The 17884-nt window shown below is 41.4% G+C and overlaps 1 long non-coding RNA gene across 2 annotated transcripts in view; it reads left to right on the plus strand.

Annotated features, from left to right (window-relative positions):
* The window catches only part of LOC308596106, a 39441-nt gene extending 22647 nt beyond the window's left edge, over positions 1-16794 (plus strand). For both annotated transcript variants that reach the window (XR_014012318.1, XR_014012319.1), the window contains exons 4-5: positions 9365-9475; positions 16481-16794. This is a non-coding gene — a long non-coding RNA (uncharacterized lncRNA). The remainder of the gene's footprint in view (positions 1-9364; positions 9476-16480) is intronic.
* Positions 16795-17884: the final 1090 nt, after the last annotated feature.

Below are 17884 nucleotides of genomic sequence, written 5' to 3' on the forward strand. Positions count from 1 at the left end.
CTTCTGTGAAAAGCTCTGGACTGTCTGTACAGGAACACTGTTGTTTTGCCGAATTGCTTTGGGTAACTTCTTAACCAATAAATCAACGGCAGGAGCTGCAACCTTAAGCGGCAGGCGGCCACAAGCACAAAACAGACATCAAACGAGTTTTCAAAACTGACTAAAAGTGATGGTGATTAACTAGAATTATAGATATTTATATTTAAACTGACACCACAGAATACTTTTGAATCTTGACAGATATGTGGAATATTTAAATGCAGTAATTGCAGTTACGGGACCTCCTGGGATTAACCTGTTCGAAGGGTAGTGACATATTACAGGTTTGGGAAGAAAGGAATACGGAAAGGGATAGAAATGAGATTAATTCATGCATATACAAGTATGTAGTGTTATTAGTATTCTGTTCTAGTCTACCTTTGAAAACACACAATGTTTTAGAAGTTTCTCTTCGTTCTCTTGTAGCGCAGTCGTGTGAGAGTTTACTCGGATGAAAGGCCCAGGGTGTGTACAGTGGAGCTTTTTCCTAGGTGGTTGTGGATAGCATTCTGATAAAGTAGCATAATCTGTAGACTAGCTGACAGTTAACAAAACTACCACCACATATCCTATATCTAAACTATGGTTTTGGTCTATAGTCAGAATACTTATACAGTGTATAACCAATGTGACTGTATTTCAAAGGGAAAAGGGCTTCTGTTCTTTTAAGATTTAAGATTTGGGATTTAATTTGTAAATGCTCATCGGCAACCTATCTATCTGTCATCTATCTATCATGAGGTCCGGCGCCGAGGGCCTTCTGGCGGTTCCCTCATTGCGAGAAGCAAAGCTACAGGGAACCAGGCAAAGGGCCTTCTCGGTAGTGGTGCCCGCCCTGTGGAACACCCTCCCATCAGATGTCAAAGAGATAAACAACTACCTGACATTCAGAAGACACCTGAAGGCAGCCCTGTTCAGGGAAATTTTTAATGTGTGATATTTTAGTGTATTTTTGGGTCTTTGTTGGAAGCCGCCCAGAGTGGCCGGGGAAACCCAGCCAGATGGGCGGGGTACAAATTAATAATAATAATAATAATAATAATAATAATAATAATAATAATAGTAATTACAGTGGTACCTTGGGTTAAGAACTTAATTCGTTCTGGAGGTCTGTTCTTAACCTGAAACTGTTCTTAACCTGAAGCACCACTTTAGCTAATGGGGCCTCCTGCTGCCACCACGCTGCTGGAGCATGATTTCTGTTCTTATCCTGAAGCAAAGTTCTTAACCTGAAGCACTATTTCTGGGTTAGCGGAGTCTGTAACCTGAAGCGTATGTAACCTGAAGCGTATGTAACCAGAGGCACCACTGTATTATCTATCTATCTATATCTATCTATCTATCTATCTATCTATCTATCTATCTATCTATATCTATCTATCTATCTATCTATCTATCTATCTATCTATCTATCTATCTATCTATCTATCTATCATCTATCTATCATCTATCTATATCTATCTACCTACCTACCTATCTATCTATCTATCTATCTGTCTATCTTTCCTGGATCAAGTTGATCCTTGATCCAAATAAAAGGGGTGGGGTGGGGTAGAATTATGGACTTGTATTTGGATGTCAACAACTTAGTGTGGTCGTTGCAAAAAAACTTGCATGCACAAGTCACACAGAAGACGCTTTTCTTGAAGCACCCATAGTGCCATCACACTACACAGTGGAAATAACATTTACATGCATTGCTGATCTGGGATGAAGTCACTTTTCCACAGCTGGATTTGTGTGCACTTTAGGTGCCTACAGCTGCACACAGGAATTATATGAGACCCAGGACTAATCTATACCGATCAGTTAAAATCTTATAAATGCGTTATAAACATGTGACACCAGAGGGCGCTGTAGAGCAATGTAAAATCGTCAATGTAAAATTGCATTGAGAGCTACATAACTTTTTTTAAAAAAGCACTTTTACAATCAGTATAGATCTAGCCCCAGAAGCACGGCGAAATAAAATGCATGCTTGTCATTTTTGTATTCCCTGTTGCCACTTCTGGGCAATGTGTGAAGTAGCTCTTCTGGTTGCAGGAAACCAGAATGATGAATATTACTCACTTGACCAGGGTATTTTTTTATTGCCACTTTTTGGTGATACATACAACCACAGGGAAGAAGTGGAATTGTGTTGTGTGTTAATGTGCAAAGGGCAAATTGCAAATGGACTCTGTAGCTCTCATGTCCTCTCATCACAGCATTCAGTTGTGATCATTAAAAGAATCCTTCAAATGTATTTGTTTGGTAATCAATTCTGGAATTTCTAGCTGGATATTCTAGAATATAATCAAGGCAGCTTACAAACAGTTAAGACAAACTGTGTAGCAAAAATCTCTGGTGATTATGAGTGTACTAAGGGGCTGCATATCAGTGGTAGAGCACTTACTTGCCATGCAAAAAACCTTAGTCTGGAGCCCCAGAAACCCATAGCCAGACAATAGTGTGTTACTTGGCTCAATGGTCTGACTTGGAGTGAAGCAGCTTCCAACGTCCCTTTGAACTGCAGATTTCATTATGCGATGAGAAAAAAAGAGCTTGTTATCAAACTTCCTGTCATGGGCTCAGGCACTGAGCCAGAGGGGAAGGAGGAGATGGAGAGCGAAGGGGAATAATCTGAGGGGAGTTCAGGAGGGTATGCCAGTGATCAGAGAGATTCCATGAGTCTCTCCAGCGAATCAGAGGATTCCCAGAAAGGGGCCCCCAAAGGCAGGGCAAGGGGGGCCAGTGGGGAGTCTCCAAGCGGCAGCTGGAGATCAGGGGTAGCTTCCCCACCAGAGCGTAGCGGGGGGAAAGAATCCCAAGGGTTAAAACAAGAGCCTCCTGCAGAAGGAGAGAGTGAGGCTGGACTGACCACGCGCCAAGTTCAAATGTGGAGGCGCGCGGGCCAGCAGAAAACCTGGATTGGGAGCCAGGTCCTAAAGCCCGCCGGAAGGGTGGGGCGGAGTCAGAAGAATCCGCCTCTGAAGAGAGTAGGAAGGAGGTAACCCCAGAGGGCAGGAGGACCCGGAGGAGAAAGGAGCAAAAGGAGGAGAGGGATAGGTGGAGCAAAGCTCGGCTCTTGAACTGGTGTATGAGCGGGGAGGAGTCAGACGGAGCTTCGCCGGTCTAAGGACTCAGACGTAGCGCTGAGCGCCACGGATGTCAAACCAACAATGAACCACAATAAAGACTTTTGTTTATAAAGAGCAACTGGCGTTGGTCCTCTGTGAGCTGGGACCTGAGGCAGCGCTGACACTTCCCTTAAAGTGCAATCTTATGCATGTTTCTTCAGAAGCAAACCCCTGCTTTATTCAAAGGAACTGACTCCCAATGTGTTTTTTAGGACTGCAGCTTTAAACATATTCGCTTTGCTGTCATCCTATCAGCTTGAATGGAAGTTCATTGGCTGCATTTTATGTTCTACTAACCTGCCCATGACAACAACAACATCAAATCACATTATTATTATTATTATTATTATTATTATTATTATTATTATTATTATTATCCTATTGTTGTTGTTAATTTATTTATACCCTGCCCATATGGGCAGCTCCCAACAACAACAACAACAACAACATAATAATAATAATAATAATAATAATAAAGTGATAAAGCATCAAACATTAAAAACTTCCCTAAAATGTTTTTAAATATTATTTTATGTTGTTTTTAAGCAGATTGTTTTACTGCATTGTTGTTTGCTGCCCTGGTGTCAAGAACTGGGCAGAGGAGGAGGAATGGTGGAGACCGCCTCCCCATCCTGACCCTTCCAGGGAGGAGGAAGAGGATGACAGTTTAGAATTACAACAGTGGTTTGCGGGAGGTCACAGCTCAGAGGCAGATGAGGGGAAAAGTTGGGAAATAATGGAAGAGAAGGAGCAGGCAGAGCCGGAGCAGCAGCTGGCTGGTTGTCATTAGAAAGCATTCCAGACCCACCTTCTCCCAGAACCTGGCAAGCCTTAAAGGTAGGAGAGCAAAAAGCTCAAAGACAGAGGGCACATAGTAGCACCCGTAGAAGAGACAAGGTGAATGATGAATGAGAAAGTGGGAGAGAAGGGCGTGGAGATTCACTCGGGATGCCATTATCCAAGAGGCTGGGTTCTAGAGCTTCTCTCTGTAAAGTTTGAAATAAAAAAGGACGGTAAGAAACTTTTCCTTGTCTTTATATTATCCTGGGCAACAAACTGGGAGCCACTGACAGCTTCCTGACACCTGAGCTCTATTGGGAGGAAGGGTAGAATAGAAATTTATAGAAAATAATAGAATAGAATAATAGAATAGAAAATAATAATAAAATAACTTCTGGAGGGCTGTAGGTTTTTGATCCCTGACCAGCACCACATTTATTGTTGTTACTAAGAATTACATCTTTCAATCAAGTGATTATTTGGGTGCAGAATTTAGTGTCTAGGCTGCTTTCATAATAAAAAATGGGAAACAATTTATAGCTCTGCAGTGCACCAAGAATGAAGATTGTGGTAGGTATGGTGACTCACAGTATTAGAGGAATCAGAGCTGAAAAAAGCGAATAGACATAACGTCACATTTTATTGCATTTTTAGCTTGTCACAGCCTTTGCGTTTCTACGGTAAATGTAGCTGTATTTGCATTTATTCTAATGCTCAGTGCCTCGCTTCAGAGTTGTCCAAATGATGTATGTAGGCGTTAAAAGCATTCGGGGGAAATGGAAGTGTTTGGATAAGACTTTTGGTTTTTTAGATGTGTCATAGTTCAAAGTCATTAGAGTCTCGATTCTTTCAGATTACCTATTTTCTTTTCTAAAAAATAAAAAATAAAAAAATACCGGCTGCAGATCATTGGCTTCAAGCTTCCTCGGATTCCCTTGGGAAGGAACATTGACACTGAGAGCAAACATGACGTGCTCAGCTCATATTTTAAGACAAGTTACAGCAATTGGGCTTGAATTTTGCTACTTTTTGCGTGCGCATCCTTCACTCATGTGCTGTCAGCTGCAAAGTATGAACACAATTCAAAACTGGAAGAGGGTTTTAAATTAATGCATTGCATGAAGGCTGTGAGGCACAGGTCCTAGGCAAATGATTTAGTTTAAACTGACTTAGAGCGGTACCACATAGGAAACATATGTCGGCTGCCATAAAATAAGGCCTGTATTGAGTTTCTCCTTCATCTCTGGAACGTCCAATGCCGCTTAACCTGTGTCTTGAGTCTTGACATCATTATTCTGAAAGCCTATATCAACGGTTGGCAGTGTAGCACAGGCAGGAGGTCATCGCTCACCTGCCTTCACAGTCTTCAGTATAACTACGGTAGAACTGGATTTATGGTGGTGAGTACAATCCCCCCAAAGGGACACGGGTGGTGCTGAAGGTTAAACCACAAAGCCTAGGACTTGCTGATCAGAAGGTCGGCAGTTCAAATCCCCGCCACGGGGTGAGCTCCCGTTGCTCGGTCCCTGCTCTTGCCAACCTAGCAGTTCGAAAGCACATCAAAGTGCAAGTAGATAAATAGTTACTGCTCCGGCGGGAAGGTAAACGGCATTTCCATGCACTGCTCTGGTTCGCCAGAAGCAGCTTAGTCATGCTGGCCACATGACCTGGAAGCTGTCTGCGGACAAATGCCGGCTCCCTCGGCCAATAAAGTGAGATGAGCGCCGCAACCCCAGAGTCGGTCATGACCGGACCTAATGGTCAGGGGTCCTTTACCTTTACAATCCCCCCCACAGGGGGCTGAGCCACAGGCCACTGTTCAAAATAATAATGATGATGAATGATGATGATGATAAGCAGAAGGTGAGAGGGAGGAGGGCATGCAAGTAAGAAATATTGAGGGGGTGCCAAATTTTGTCCTTGCTCAGGGCCATATTACCAAAGTATGACCTGACTGCTAGCTCCTGTGAGATATCGGGGTGAGGCATGAAAAACTCAGTGCGGTGTGGCTGCTGAGGTGGAGCCAATCCAACACTCCTGTTATGTCTGTACCACACTGAGTTCCCGATGTTTCCGCCTCTCAAGAACTGACAGTGGAACTGGTGAAGGAAAATGCAAAGGAACGTTTAAGTTGTACTGTATTACAGATTATGGACCAGTAGAGGGTATTCAACATGGGATTGCCATTTTTGGCAGTAGCCTCAGTGTTTTTGAAAACCTGTATCTCTTCCCTTTGAGTGTAATTTTTTAAATTCAATTTCTGTTTTACATTTTAGAATATCCACTTAAACAACCTTAAATTATCAATGACTTCCCCTCCTCTCTTTCCATAGTTCATTTTGCACAACATAAATCCCTGCATATTTTATATAAACTAAACCATTCAGTACCCCATTATTACATCCATCAAAACTTATTTACACTGTTGAATTTATCTTAATGTGGCCCACATTTTCAAAAAAACACAAGTTTCCTCCATATATTCAATAAATATTTTCAAATCTTCTTTAAGCATATGTTCTTCTTGTTCTCTTTTTCTATATTTTAAGATTGCAAGCTGCGCATATTCAATCAATTTAAGTTGCCCATCTTGTTTAGTTGGGACTTAGCTTGTTTTCCATTTTTGGGCTAACAAAACACAGGACATGGTAGTGGCATACATAAATAAAAATCTCTTCCCTTTGTAGCAGGCTGGGTTTACTTATATAAAACATCACAATTCAGGTGTGCATTGTTAGATTCAGATACCATATCTGTATTAAAGATAGGAACCGAAGAGTTAGCTATTTCAAAATTAAGTCTAGGTGTGCAGCAATGCTGGGTTTTACTATGAAAGAAATGAAAAATAAATTAGCTCCTCAGTGGGGTTTCCACATTGAGAATTTTGCATGGGTTTCTGACAGATAGAACTGGAGAGTGTAGGAAGATGATCAGTTGAAATGATCAGTGTCATGAATCATCCTATTATGGAGAAATCGGGCTATTTCCTTTTTCTTTTTTACCTGAGGAAGGGGGAGAACAAGGGGCATGACAGAAGCATATGATGGTGGGATGGATACAGGGAAAGTGGATCGAGATAAGGACTAAATCTCCCCAGACATCAACAGGATCATTCAGTGAAGCTGGGAAGCAGCAAATCTGGGACAATGAAAAGGATGCATCAACATACTGGATGGAACATATCATAGAAAGTTGTGATAGTCTTTTTTTAAAAAAGGGGGTGGGGTGGGTGGGGCTTGAAAAAGAAATGCACAAGATAAAATGCGTTTTGTCTTCCCTACCTTTGCAATGAAAATACAGTGGTACCTCGGGTTAAGGACTTAATTTGTTCTGGAGGTCCGTTCTTAACCTGAAACTGTTCTTAACCTGAGGTACCACTTTAGCTAATGGGGCCTCCTGCTGCCGCCACGTGATTTCTGTTCTCATACTGAAGCAAAGTTCTTAACTGGAGGTACTATTTCTGGGTTAGAGGAGTCTGTAACCTGAAGCGTCTTGAAGCGTCTGTAACTTGAGGTACCACTGTATGCTGTGCTGTCATGTTGCTGAGTCGACACATATAATATGTTATAATTGAACTTTGAATATTGAAAGCAACTGTTCCCTGCCCCTTTCTAGCTATGTTTCAAAGGAGCATAGGTGGAAAGCCTGCAAAAAGAGCACTTAATCCTTATAGCAGTAAACATCCCAGCCAGTATCTCCCATGTAGCTCATGAAAGGTCTCAGTCAATACCCCCTCAAAATCCACAATACAAGAGAGACTGTTTGCTTGTCCTGCTCAGTTCCTCTCCTACATTGAAACAGATATCTATTTTGCTCAGTAACTCCCCCCCAACAACATAGACCACAATCTATCCCCACTGAAATGCATGGAAGATATGCAAGAATATTGCTGATTTGGCACAAGAGAAGATTCCAGTGGATTGGGCCCATAATCTTTTCATATATCACTTTGTATTTATAGTAAGTTTAAGAAAGACAAAGAAAAGGAAGAAACTGTTTTGCTTAGTATGAAAGAAAGCCACAAAATGAGCATTCAGCATGAGGAGTATGTCAAGGAACAACAGTACCTTATACAACACTCTGGAAAAATGGTAAAAAGTACAAGTGTTCACACCATATTGTAAAGTAAATTCTTTAGAAATTGCTCTGTTATCTCAGAGGTAGCAGACATACCATATGCCGTGTCTAGCAGTTGCTATGGTAACTACTCTTAAAATTTTAACACAGGAGAAACGGTTGCCTAAAATCTCCATGGCTTGGGAGGCCATATTCTGCTCAATAGTTAATGCCTTGAGCTTCATTAATAATCTTAATGCAGATTTAGAGTTCCATTTAAAAAAATTGTATTTAAATTGCATCATAATTGTGGGATATGGTAGTATTTGATACTTCTGGTTTTAGGTAGGTTCACACATTACAGTTGTGATACTGAACCTGCCTAAAACCTTATTTGCGTTGTGGCTCCTTAATATGGAACCTGAGGTGTGCAGCAGGGTGTATCTTGTATGCATGTATTGATTACCCCAGTCATGGACAGTCTCTGTGTCATCACCCAGCTATTCTAAAAGTGGCACACTGCATCCAGGAAGCTATAGCAGTGAGATGGGCTTGGCCAATATTGCAAGTCACTCTTATGACCACCATTTTATTATTATGCAGAGGCTGTTTCAAGTGGTCTTCACCTGGCTATTGCACAGCACACATTTTCCCATGGGAGCGAAACAAACCACAATAGACTCAGCTATACAGCTGCAAATATAAGGTTTTAAGTGTGTTTTAAGTGCATTATGCGAATGAGACACTAGATGGGGCCAGTGAGCTGATGGCAATTTCTACATATATTTTAAAATGTTTTTTTTAAAAAAAATCAAAGTGTTTTTTATCTACAAGTAGACGAGTTCAGTATACAACATTAATGCCAGTCCTATCTACATTTCCTCAATCACGGCTTGAAAAAAAGCATTATGAGAAGCAAGAATAGGTCTATAGCTAAATTGGGTGGGGTGTGTGTGAAGTGGCTGTTTTTGGGATATTGGGGCTTTCCAAAGGGAAAGAGTAGGCTTATCTTTATAATATATTCTCTAAAACGGGCTCCCTAAAAATGTTACCTAACTCAGAATTTGATGGTTGCTTTCTTTCCTCACAAAACAGGAGTACCCAGTTTTAGGAGAATAAAAAATACCGGTAGTTTTCACAGAAGGAAAAAGGGTGTGCAGAACAAGGCCAAAACCAAAGGGGTCAAGGGGTCAAAATACCTCCTGTGAAATTTCCTCTGTGAGGAAAGCTTAAAATGTTTATGGAATATTAGGGTTTTTTTTGGGGGGGGACGACAAGTAATGGAACGGGGGAATTCTAGACAGCATGGTGAAGATAAAGTACATAGATAATTTCTCTCTCTCTCTCTCTCTCTCTCTCTCGAACCTGAGGTCATCTGTCAAAGCTATTCTCAGGATAGAGAAAAAGAAGGGCTTCCTCCCAAAAAGCAGACAATGGAAATCACCACCACAGGATGAAGTATGGCTACTTACTACCACAAGGTGAAGTGTAAAGCCAACTTAGATGGCTTTAAAAGGGGGCATTAGACAAATTCAAGGAGGATAGGACTATTAATTGCTGCTTCTAGTAGTGCTGCTAGCTCCAGGATCAGAGTCAGCATGCCTCTGAATACCCTGGGGGACTAACAGCAGGCGAGTGTTGATGGAGTTAGCTGCAAAAACATCTATATTTTTAGACAGTGATACAAGATACATATAATGGCATACATAGGGTCACAGAAACACACAAGGGTTATACTGTGTAGGGATGGATGAATCTGTCAGTTTTGGTTTCTCTCTATTTCTCCTTTTTCAGGTCTTATGTTTGGTTCACCTCATTTCCCCATACTTTCCTGAATTTTTCATTAAACAGCCACACGAAAATTCACATATATTTTCATCTGCATTGCTGCTAATATGCACAGTATAATACACAATTTTGTCTAGGATAGGAATAACAGAATGCATTTTTTATTTTCATTCATGCACAAAGTTTTGCATACACTTTCCACTCATCTAGGCAGTTTTGTACGCATCCTTTGGTTGGAGAACAGCACCACAAAATCTGGAGAAGCACAAATGGCAAAGGAGAGCTGTGTTTCGCTTCACGTACTGTTTTGCGAAGTATGAAAATACGTTCATATTAAAATGCGAACATGATCTCCTCCATCCTAAATACTATGTTGATGTAGTCAATTGCCCATGTATAAGCTTCACTGCATCATCACTTTAAAATATCAAGCAGTGGCCCCATCTGCAATACACATCTGAAGCATCATCATACCACTTTAAACAGTCATGGCTTCCTACAAAGAACCCTGGGAACTGCAATTTATTAAGGGCGATGAGAGTTTTTAGGAGACTCTTATTCCCCTCAAGTGTGCCTCTGAATTTGAGTTAGTTGTGGTAAAAATAACAATTAACCCAGATGGTCACATGTGCCACAAGAATCACCACAAGAAATTATCAATATTTGAGTAAGCTGTTACCAGATCATAGACTGAATGACGGATTGATTGCATTTTATATGCCATCTTTCTGTGAAGGTGGTTTGCAATTTTCAAAAGCCAAAACAAATATAAAGTTGGCCCTGGGGGTTGGGGAGGAACAGTTTGACTTGAGTGGGCCCTGATGTTGGCCACATTCACACCATAAATTAAAAAAACTATGATACCACATTAAACGATCATGGCTTCCCCCCAAAAAATCCTGGGAGCTGTGGTTTGTAGAGGCTGCTGAGAGTTGTTAGGAGACCCTTATTCCCTTCCCAGAGCCACAATTTCCTGAGTGATTTCATAGTACAGTCATACCTCGGAAGTCGAACACCTTGCGAGTCAAACGTTTTGGCTCCCGAATGCCACAACCCTGGAAGTGAGTGTTCTGGTTTGCGAATGTTCTTTGGAACCTGAACATCCGATGTGGGTTCCGCGGCTTCTGATTGAGCTTCCTGCAGCCAATCGGAAGCCGCGCCTTGAATATTTTGGAAGTCGAACGGACTTCCAGAATGGATTCCGTTTGACTTCCGAGGTACGACCATTTTTTAAATGTTTGGTGTAAATGTGGCTGCTGTCTTTGCATGCACACTCTTCTTCCTTTGCACATGGCAGTTGGTATCCGTTCTCCCTGTGAGGGGACAGTCTGGCAGGAGCAGGCCCTGAGGTTGTCTTTGCCTGCCTCTCTTGTTCTCTTCTTCCTTTCCACAGGGATGTTAAAAACCTGGTAATAACTAGCAGCCTCCACAGTGGACAATACTACAGTGGTACCTCGGGTTAAGTACTTAATTCGTTCCGGAGGTCGGTTCTTAACCTGAAACTGTTCTTAACCTGAAGCACCACTTTAGCTAATGGAGCCTCCTGCTGCCACCGCGCTGCCAGAGCACGATTTCTGTTCTCATCCTGAAGCAAAGTTCTTAACCCGAGGTACTATTTCTGGGTTAGCGGAGTCTGTAACCTGAAGCGTATATAACCCGAGGTACCACTGTACACTGCAGGTGCTTTTTCTATATATTAGAGATTTCTATCCATCCAAATGGAATTTTAATCTCCTAAATGTTGGTGCATTTGTGAGGGTCTTTGGCAGAGGATGGGCCAAATATACACCAAGTCTCAGAATGTCGCCATCCCTGCCCACCCCTGATTCTGGACAGGTGCATTACCTGCTCCCAAATTTGCTTTTTGGGATGGAAAATAGAGGGGCAAAAACTCTGGGGAGTTCTGAAAGCACATCAGTTTGATTTCGCAAAATTAGGGAATCTGAACAACTAAACCATACTCTTTCGTTTTTGCCTCAATTATATTCTTTCAAAGGATGTGTGAAAAAGTAATGGGCCACACAATTAGTAATTATAAAAGAACAGAGTTGCCTGTGTTTTTTTGGAACTTGTGCATGGAGGGCTCAAATGTTATCATTGCAGGATTTAATTTAACAATCATTTATTCCCAAACTTGGCTGTGTGCTTTCATTATTCTCCATGCCCTGGTGTGTGTGTGTGTTTAAATGAGAGAATCATTAGGAATTCTGCACATGTCCTCATCCCAATAAACACATTTTAGATGTGGCATTTTGGGGCATTTAATCACCAGTATCCATCTTGTCTTTGAAGCTGGCTACATGCTACAGTGGTACCTTGGTTTCTGAATGTAATCCATTCCAGAAGACCGTTCGACTTCTGAAACGTTCAAAAACCGAAGCATTTACTTATGGAAGCATTTACTTACGGAAAACTCAATACAGAAGCAGTGTGGCATGTTCAACTTCCGAAAAGCGTTTGAAAGCTGAAGCAGTTACTTCCAGGTTTTTGGCATTCGAAAACCAAAATGTTTGACTTCTGAGATGTTCGAAAACTGAGGTACCACTGTATAGGCCAAATGGTAGCTATAAGCTGCCTCTGGTAGGACTGCCTCCAGGTCTAAGGGATCCCTTTTGGGCCTGCTTCATATGCATCGGTTTGAGACTGTGAGGCTCGGTGAGGCCCTCCACTGCTGTGGGGAAGCCCGGCCCCTCAAGTTTGTGGTGGCTCAGCCCCATCCCTGCATACTTTGGCACCATAGAGTTGGTGCCTATTGTTCCCAGGATTCTTTGGAGGAAGTAATGTGCTTTAAATGCATGTGGTGTACGCAGCCAATGAATCATGCCAGTGCAAAACGAGTCCCTCACTTATAGCAGGGCAGGGCAGCCCGTTCTCCCAGAAAGAAGCAGTGTTGTGGAATCTTCTCTCCCAAGCAGTAGGGAGAAAACTGCAGCAAACTGTTCACACCATTTCATTTCTTCACTGTTTATCTGCTCTACACAGACTTATGAATTACTCTAGGGAAAGAAAAAACACAAAGGATGATATAGCTAACAAACATGACATGACTGACAACTGGGCAATGAGGATGTACATTTTAAAACACAATACGGAAACGGTGAGAATTCATTAAAGAAAACAGTGGTAGGCAGGCTGATTGGATGAAGATTACTTCACTCCTGCTTGATGGTATGTTCTGCAATAATTCTCTGCTTGACATTGTGTTTGGGGCTGCAGAACATTCATGATTTCAGTCTGACCCCAGCAATTCCACCTCCTGCGTGGAGAGCATTTGCTTGCAGGAGGTGACCTGCCGCTGAGTATACATCAAGGCACTGATGTTCACAGTATAGCTGATAACTGGTGGAAATGAAATAATCTGTATTGACACATTTGGAAGTTTCACATCTTATCCTACTTAACATGCTAACGTGATAATTGCTAGACTGATGATTTTTCCAGTGACACATCTTCCTTTGTCAATATTTAGACCTGTGTATAGAAAGCTTATCTAACACACCTGGCTAATTTTCACTTAATTTAAAAATAAATGGAACATGTTTAGCTTGCAGGGTTAGTGGAACAAAAATAAAATGGAAAAGGGAAGGTTTCTTTTTTACCATTTTCTTTCTTGAGATATATGCACATTGTAGAGTTACTGATACACAGGACTAGAGAATGGGCAACAAGGATAATGGATTTTCTCCTAAATCCCCTCTTTTAAAAACTTCATTCAGGTCAAAGGTTGGAAAAAATTAATTCCACTGACATAAATCCTGGGTCAGTTTTCACTGACTTGAGTGCTATCTATTCACCATTCTACTTATCAATTTACTTATGAGTACACACACACACACACACACACACACACACCAGAGATTGTAGGGAGGCTTATGAATAAATACAGTGGTACCTCGGGTTACAAACACTTCGGGTTACAGACTCCGCTAACTCAGAAGTAGTATCTCGGATTAAGAACTTTACCTCAGGATGAGAAGAGAAATTGTGCACCGGCGGCAGTGGGAGGCCCCATTAGCTAAAGGGGTACCTCAGGTTAAGAATGGTTTCAGGTTAAGAAGGGACCTCCGGAACTAATTAAGTTCGTAAGCAGAGGTACCACTGTACAGTCAATCGAAGCCACTATTGGTGATTTTTACTGGAACTGTAAAATAACAGAGGGTGACATCTGGTTTTGTCTGTCAGTGAGCAAACTGGAGTTCCACACACAGAAATTCCTCTTCCTTTCCTGATCCTGCTCTTTCCCATGCACCCAAAATTTGCTCTGGGGGGTTGGAGGACTCCCCCCTGAACAGATCTGATGTCACAGTGGGCTGCAGGCAGAAGAAATTCAATTGCATAAGCAAATTTCTGTTCACATGATATTTTCCAGAATCTTTAAAAACTTGTTCCTTGTTCTCGGCACCCCAAGTGGTGGGATGTTTCTGGGACAGCACTCTTCTGTGTTTGATTTCCTTTGGGAGGAGAGATCACTGTAAGCTTCTGGAATTTTGTAGTAACACAAGAAGCTGCTGCCTTATATTGAATCAGAGAATTGGTCCATGGCTGGCAATGTGTCTCCAGGATTTTAGTCAAGGATCTCCCAGAGTCCTACCTAGAATTAATCCTGGGACCTTCTGCATGTCCAGCAGATGCTCTTCACTGCGCTATGGACCACCCTTGATGATACTGAACTTATTTACAAATATGCAAGCCATCAAATACACCAGCCTTCCATATAATGTCCGAATGATGCCAAAAGGATTCAGAGTTTGCGTTCCTGTTTGCGTAGCATTTCAGCCTGTGTTCTGCCAACACCTGAAGACATTTCTTCCCGACCAGTTTTTAATTTTGCTGTGACAACTAAGTTTTTTAGTTCTGTTCTAGCTCTCTTTGGTTTTATAACAACTTTTTTTTTAATGTGATGCTATTTTTATTTATTTATTTACTGCATTTTCCATGATTTTATAATTGTTTTCTTTGCTTTACTAGCCACCTTGAATGACCTCCCTTGGAGTGAGAAATGTGGGTTATTAATTTTTATTACACATCTCTCTCTCTCTCTCTCTTTTTCTCTCTCTCATCTATCTATCTATCTATCTATCTATCTATCTATCTATCTATCTAGTCTGATTTCCAGCCAGGACAGTCGGTGTAATTTTTCATTTGATAACAGCCTAGTGCTCCTGAATGCTGGAGACATTACTAGCCATGATGCAGCTGAATGAAACATATGAACACAAAAGAAAGATTCTGATTTACGACATTAGTTTTCAAGTGGTGGGTGAAGTTGCAGAAGCTGCTGGCATCCTGATCTAAGGTCACATGAGGATTGTCACACAAGGCAGGGCATTCTTAGTGGTAGCACCATGTCTGTGGAAATCTGTCCCAAGTTAAATCAGGTTATACTTCAGCTGTGTTCAGGCACATTTTGAAAACTCGCCTGTTTGCCCAGTCCTTTTGGGTGTGATTGGTGTTAGGTAGGTAGTATCTGCTGCTATTTTTATGGATGTGGATCTGTTTGATGTTTTATATGTTTTTATGATTAATGCATTGTTTTATGTTGCTAGCTTCTCTATGTTCCTTTTTGGGAGAAAGGGTGGGATGCAATAATGACCAATAAATAATATAAAGGTGGGCTACACCAATAGCATTCCTGTATGTACTACTTCAGTAAGACTTCCAAGTCGATGTCTATGATTGTGCTGTTTAATACAAGGAGAATGATGGAGAGAGACAGAAAGAAGGAAAAAAAGGCAAACAGACAGAGAAACTGATAATATTAAAAGTGGGTGCCTTGTCACAGTTTGGGGTTAAAGGAAAGTTCAGGTCTAAAAACTTTAAAGACGTCCATCCTATAGAACATATGTGGATCTTGCTAGCAAGCAAACTTTCCAGTCAACTTGTATCCTATAATGCTTCACTGTTTAATGGTATAATCAACAACAAAAGTAGGTCCGAGAATTGGAGTTTGAGATTCCTGCTGCTTGAGTTTTTCATCATTGGTAAATGTTTGGCAAATGCTGATTGTGATCAAAATACAAACATAATTTTAAAAAGAGAACTTGCATTACCTGAGTTTAGACTGTTGTTTTTGTCATAACTTTGAGAAGGATACCAAATTCAGTTAATGGGTTAGAAAATAAGGCGGGGGGCGTACGCGAATATATTTATGTACAATGACATTATGCGTTTTTAGGTCATTGTGAACCATTAAATCCTTGAAGCTCTCTTCTATCTACCACTTACTGCATCTGAAAACTAATGCGTTGCATGGGTCCTAATGACTATGGCATAAGTGCAGAACTATAAACCATAATGCGACACTCTGAATGCAGATACATCCTTGCAATGTGGGGGATCATGAAGAAGCCAATGAGTTATTGTTCCGTATAGTGTGCTATCAAGAAGAGTGCCTCTTCTGTTCTTACTGCTAGAAAGGTTTCAGACCGATTGGATTATCTGTGTTTGCAAACTCCTCTTTAACCCAACTGCACATGAAATTCCCTGCCTTGCTGCTTTTCAGACTATGAGTGGCATCTGTCCTTACCCTGTCATGCCAGCATAGCTTTGTAGCACGGACTTGTTTTGTGAAACAAGCCTAATTTGCAGTGCTAACAGTGGGCAATCACTAATCTTTTTGTCTCTGCTGGCTGTGTGATTATGCTGCATTCAGCGTTGAGATCTGTTTTGAAATTCAATTTTTGTTCATTTATTCCCAGTGTCACAAAGCAATCTGTTGTCAAGTCCTGTTTTGTACATTCACGGGGAAGAATCAAGCAAGAAGTTTGTTTCTGCGTGATCATCATCACCACCATCGCCACCACCATCACCACCACCAGGCCTTTATCTTACAGCTGCATGTTCATTAATGTATTTTGCTTTTGTCTCTATTCTCAATTTGTGCTGAGGAAAACACATTTCTCTCAAAGAGTTTGCTTTTATTGCATGTCTGATACTTTGCCCCTTGTGCTGGGAGTCTTTGCATTGTGTTGTGATTGCCTCCACATTTATTAGAAACAAATCTGGTCTCTGCCACTTGTTTACCCTCATTGTGTCTTTATGTATGGGTATCTGTTTTTAATTAGGCACACTCTAAATCATTCACTGCTTGCTAACACTTTCATTGGGGAAGCACAGTTTTCAGTAACCTCGCAAATATCCTGAGTTCTTTGCAAAATCAAATCCGTATCTCAAAATAACTTTGTCATAGTCTCTTGTTAGCAGTGACACACACACACATATATACAGACATACAATCAGTCTGTAATTAATCCATCTGTTAGCTGTTCAATTTTACACTGTGCATTAATTATGTGCTTATTTTCCAAACGCAATGGTCAATGGTTTATCCTTGTGTCAGCTGACTAAGAAAGGATGCAGCTAGCTCATGATACACACTCATTAACTCCATTTCCATTTGCAATCATAATCCACAGCCCAGACAAGACAATGTTAATCTGGATTTACTGCTATTAGTCAATGGGGCTAAATCAGCCTGAAGCACCATATTTAAGCTTTGATAGTTTTCTTTGTTTTCTTTAGAAGGAGTAGCCCATTCTATGTCCAGAGTGTAGGGTTTCCCATAATGCTGTAATCAAATTTTTCTAAAATATTGTGGCTAGTAAAGTACAATATCACTACTCACATTGCCTCCTTAATTCTAGAACATATTCAGGTGCATCCTCTGATGATTCTCTAGGCTAGCCTTCGGAGCCCTCCAGACTACAACTCTCATCAGCACCAGCTAGCCTTGAGAAATCAGGCTTCCTGCAGCAAGGAAGGCTTCCTGCAGCAAGGAAGGCTTCCTGCAGCAAGGAAGACCCCTGGACTTGCGGAGCCTTCGGTGTGTTCTGGAACCCTGGAAAAATCAGGGTTCCAAAATGCATGGGAGCTTCCATGAGTACAGCAGGCTCTTCCGCTGCAATCATCTTTAAACTTGTGGAGGGCATTGGGTATGAACACAGTGTGGCAGAATTAGCGCACTTGTGCATGCTTCCCCCCTATGTTCATTCAAGTCCACATATCAGAGGTGGCTAACTTTCAGTCCAAGCCAATTTGGGTGTCACAGGGATTTACTGGAGGAGGAGAGGTAAGCCCCAATGTACTAGCAGAAATCATTTTAT

The sequence above is a fragment of the Podarcis bocagei genome, assembly GCF_964188305.1.
Source record: "Podarcis bocagei genome assembly, chromosome: 1".
NCBI classification, from domain to species: Eukaryota; Metazoa; Chordata; class Lepidosauria; order Squamata; family Lacertidae; genus Podarcis; species Podarcis bocagei.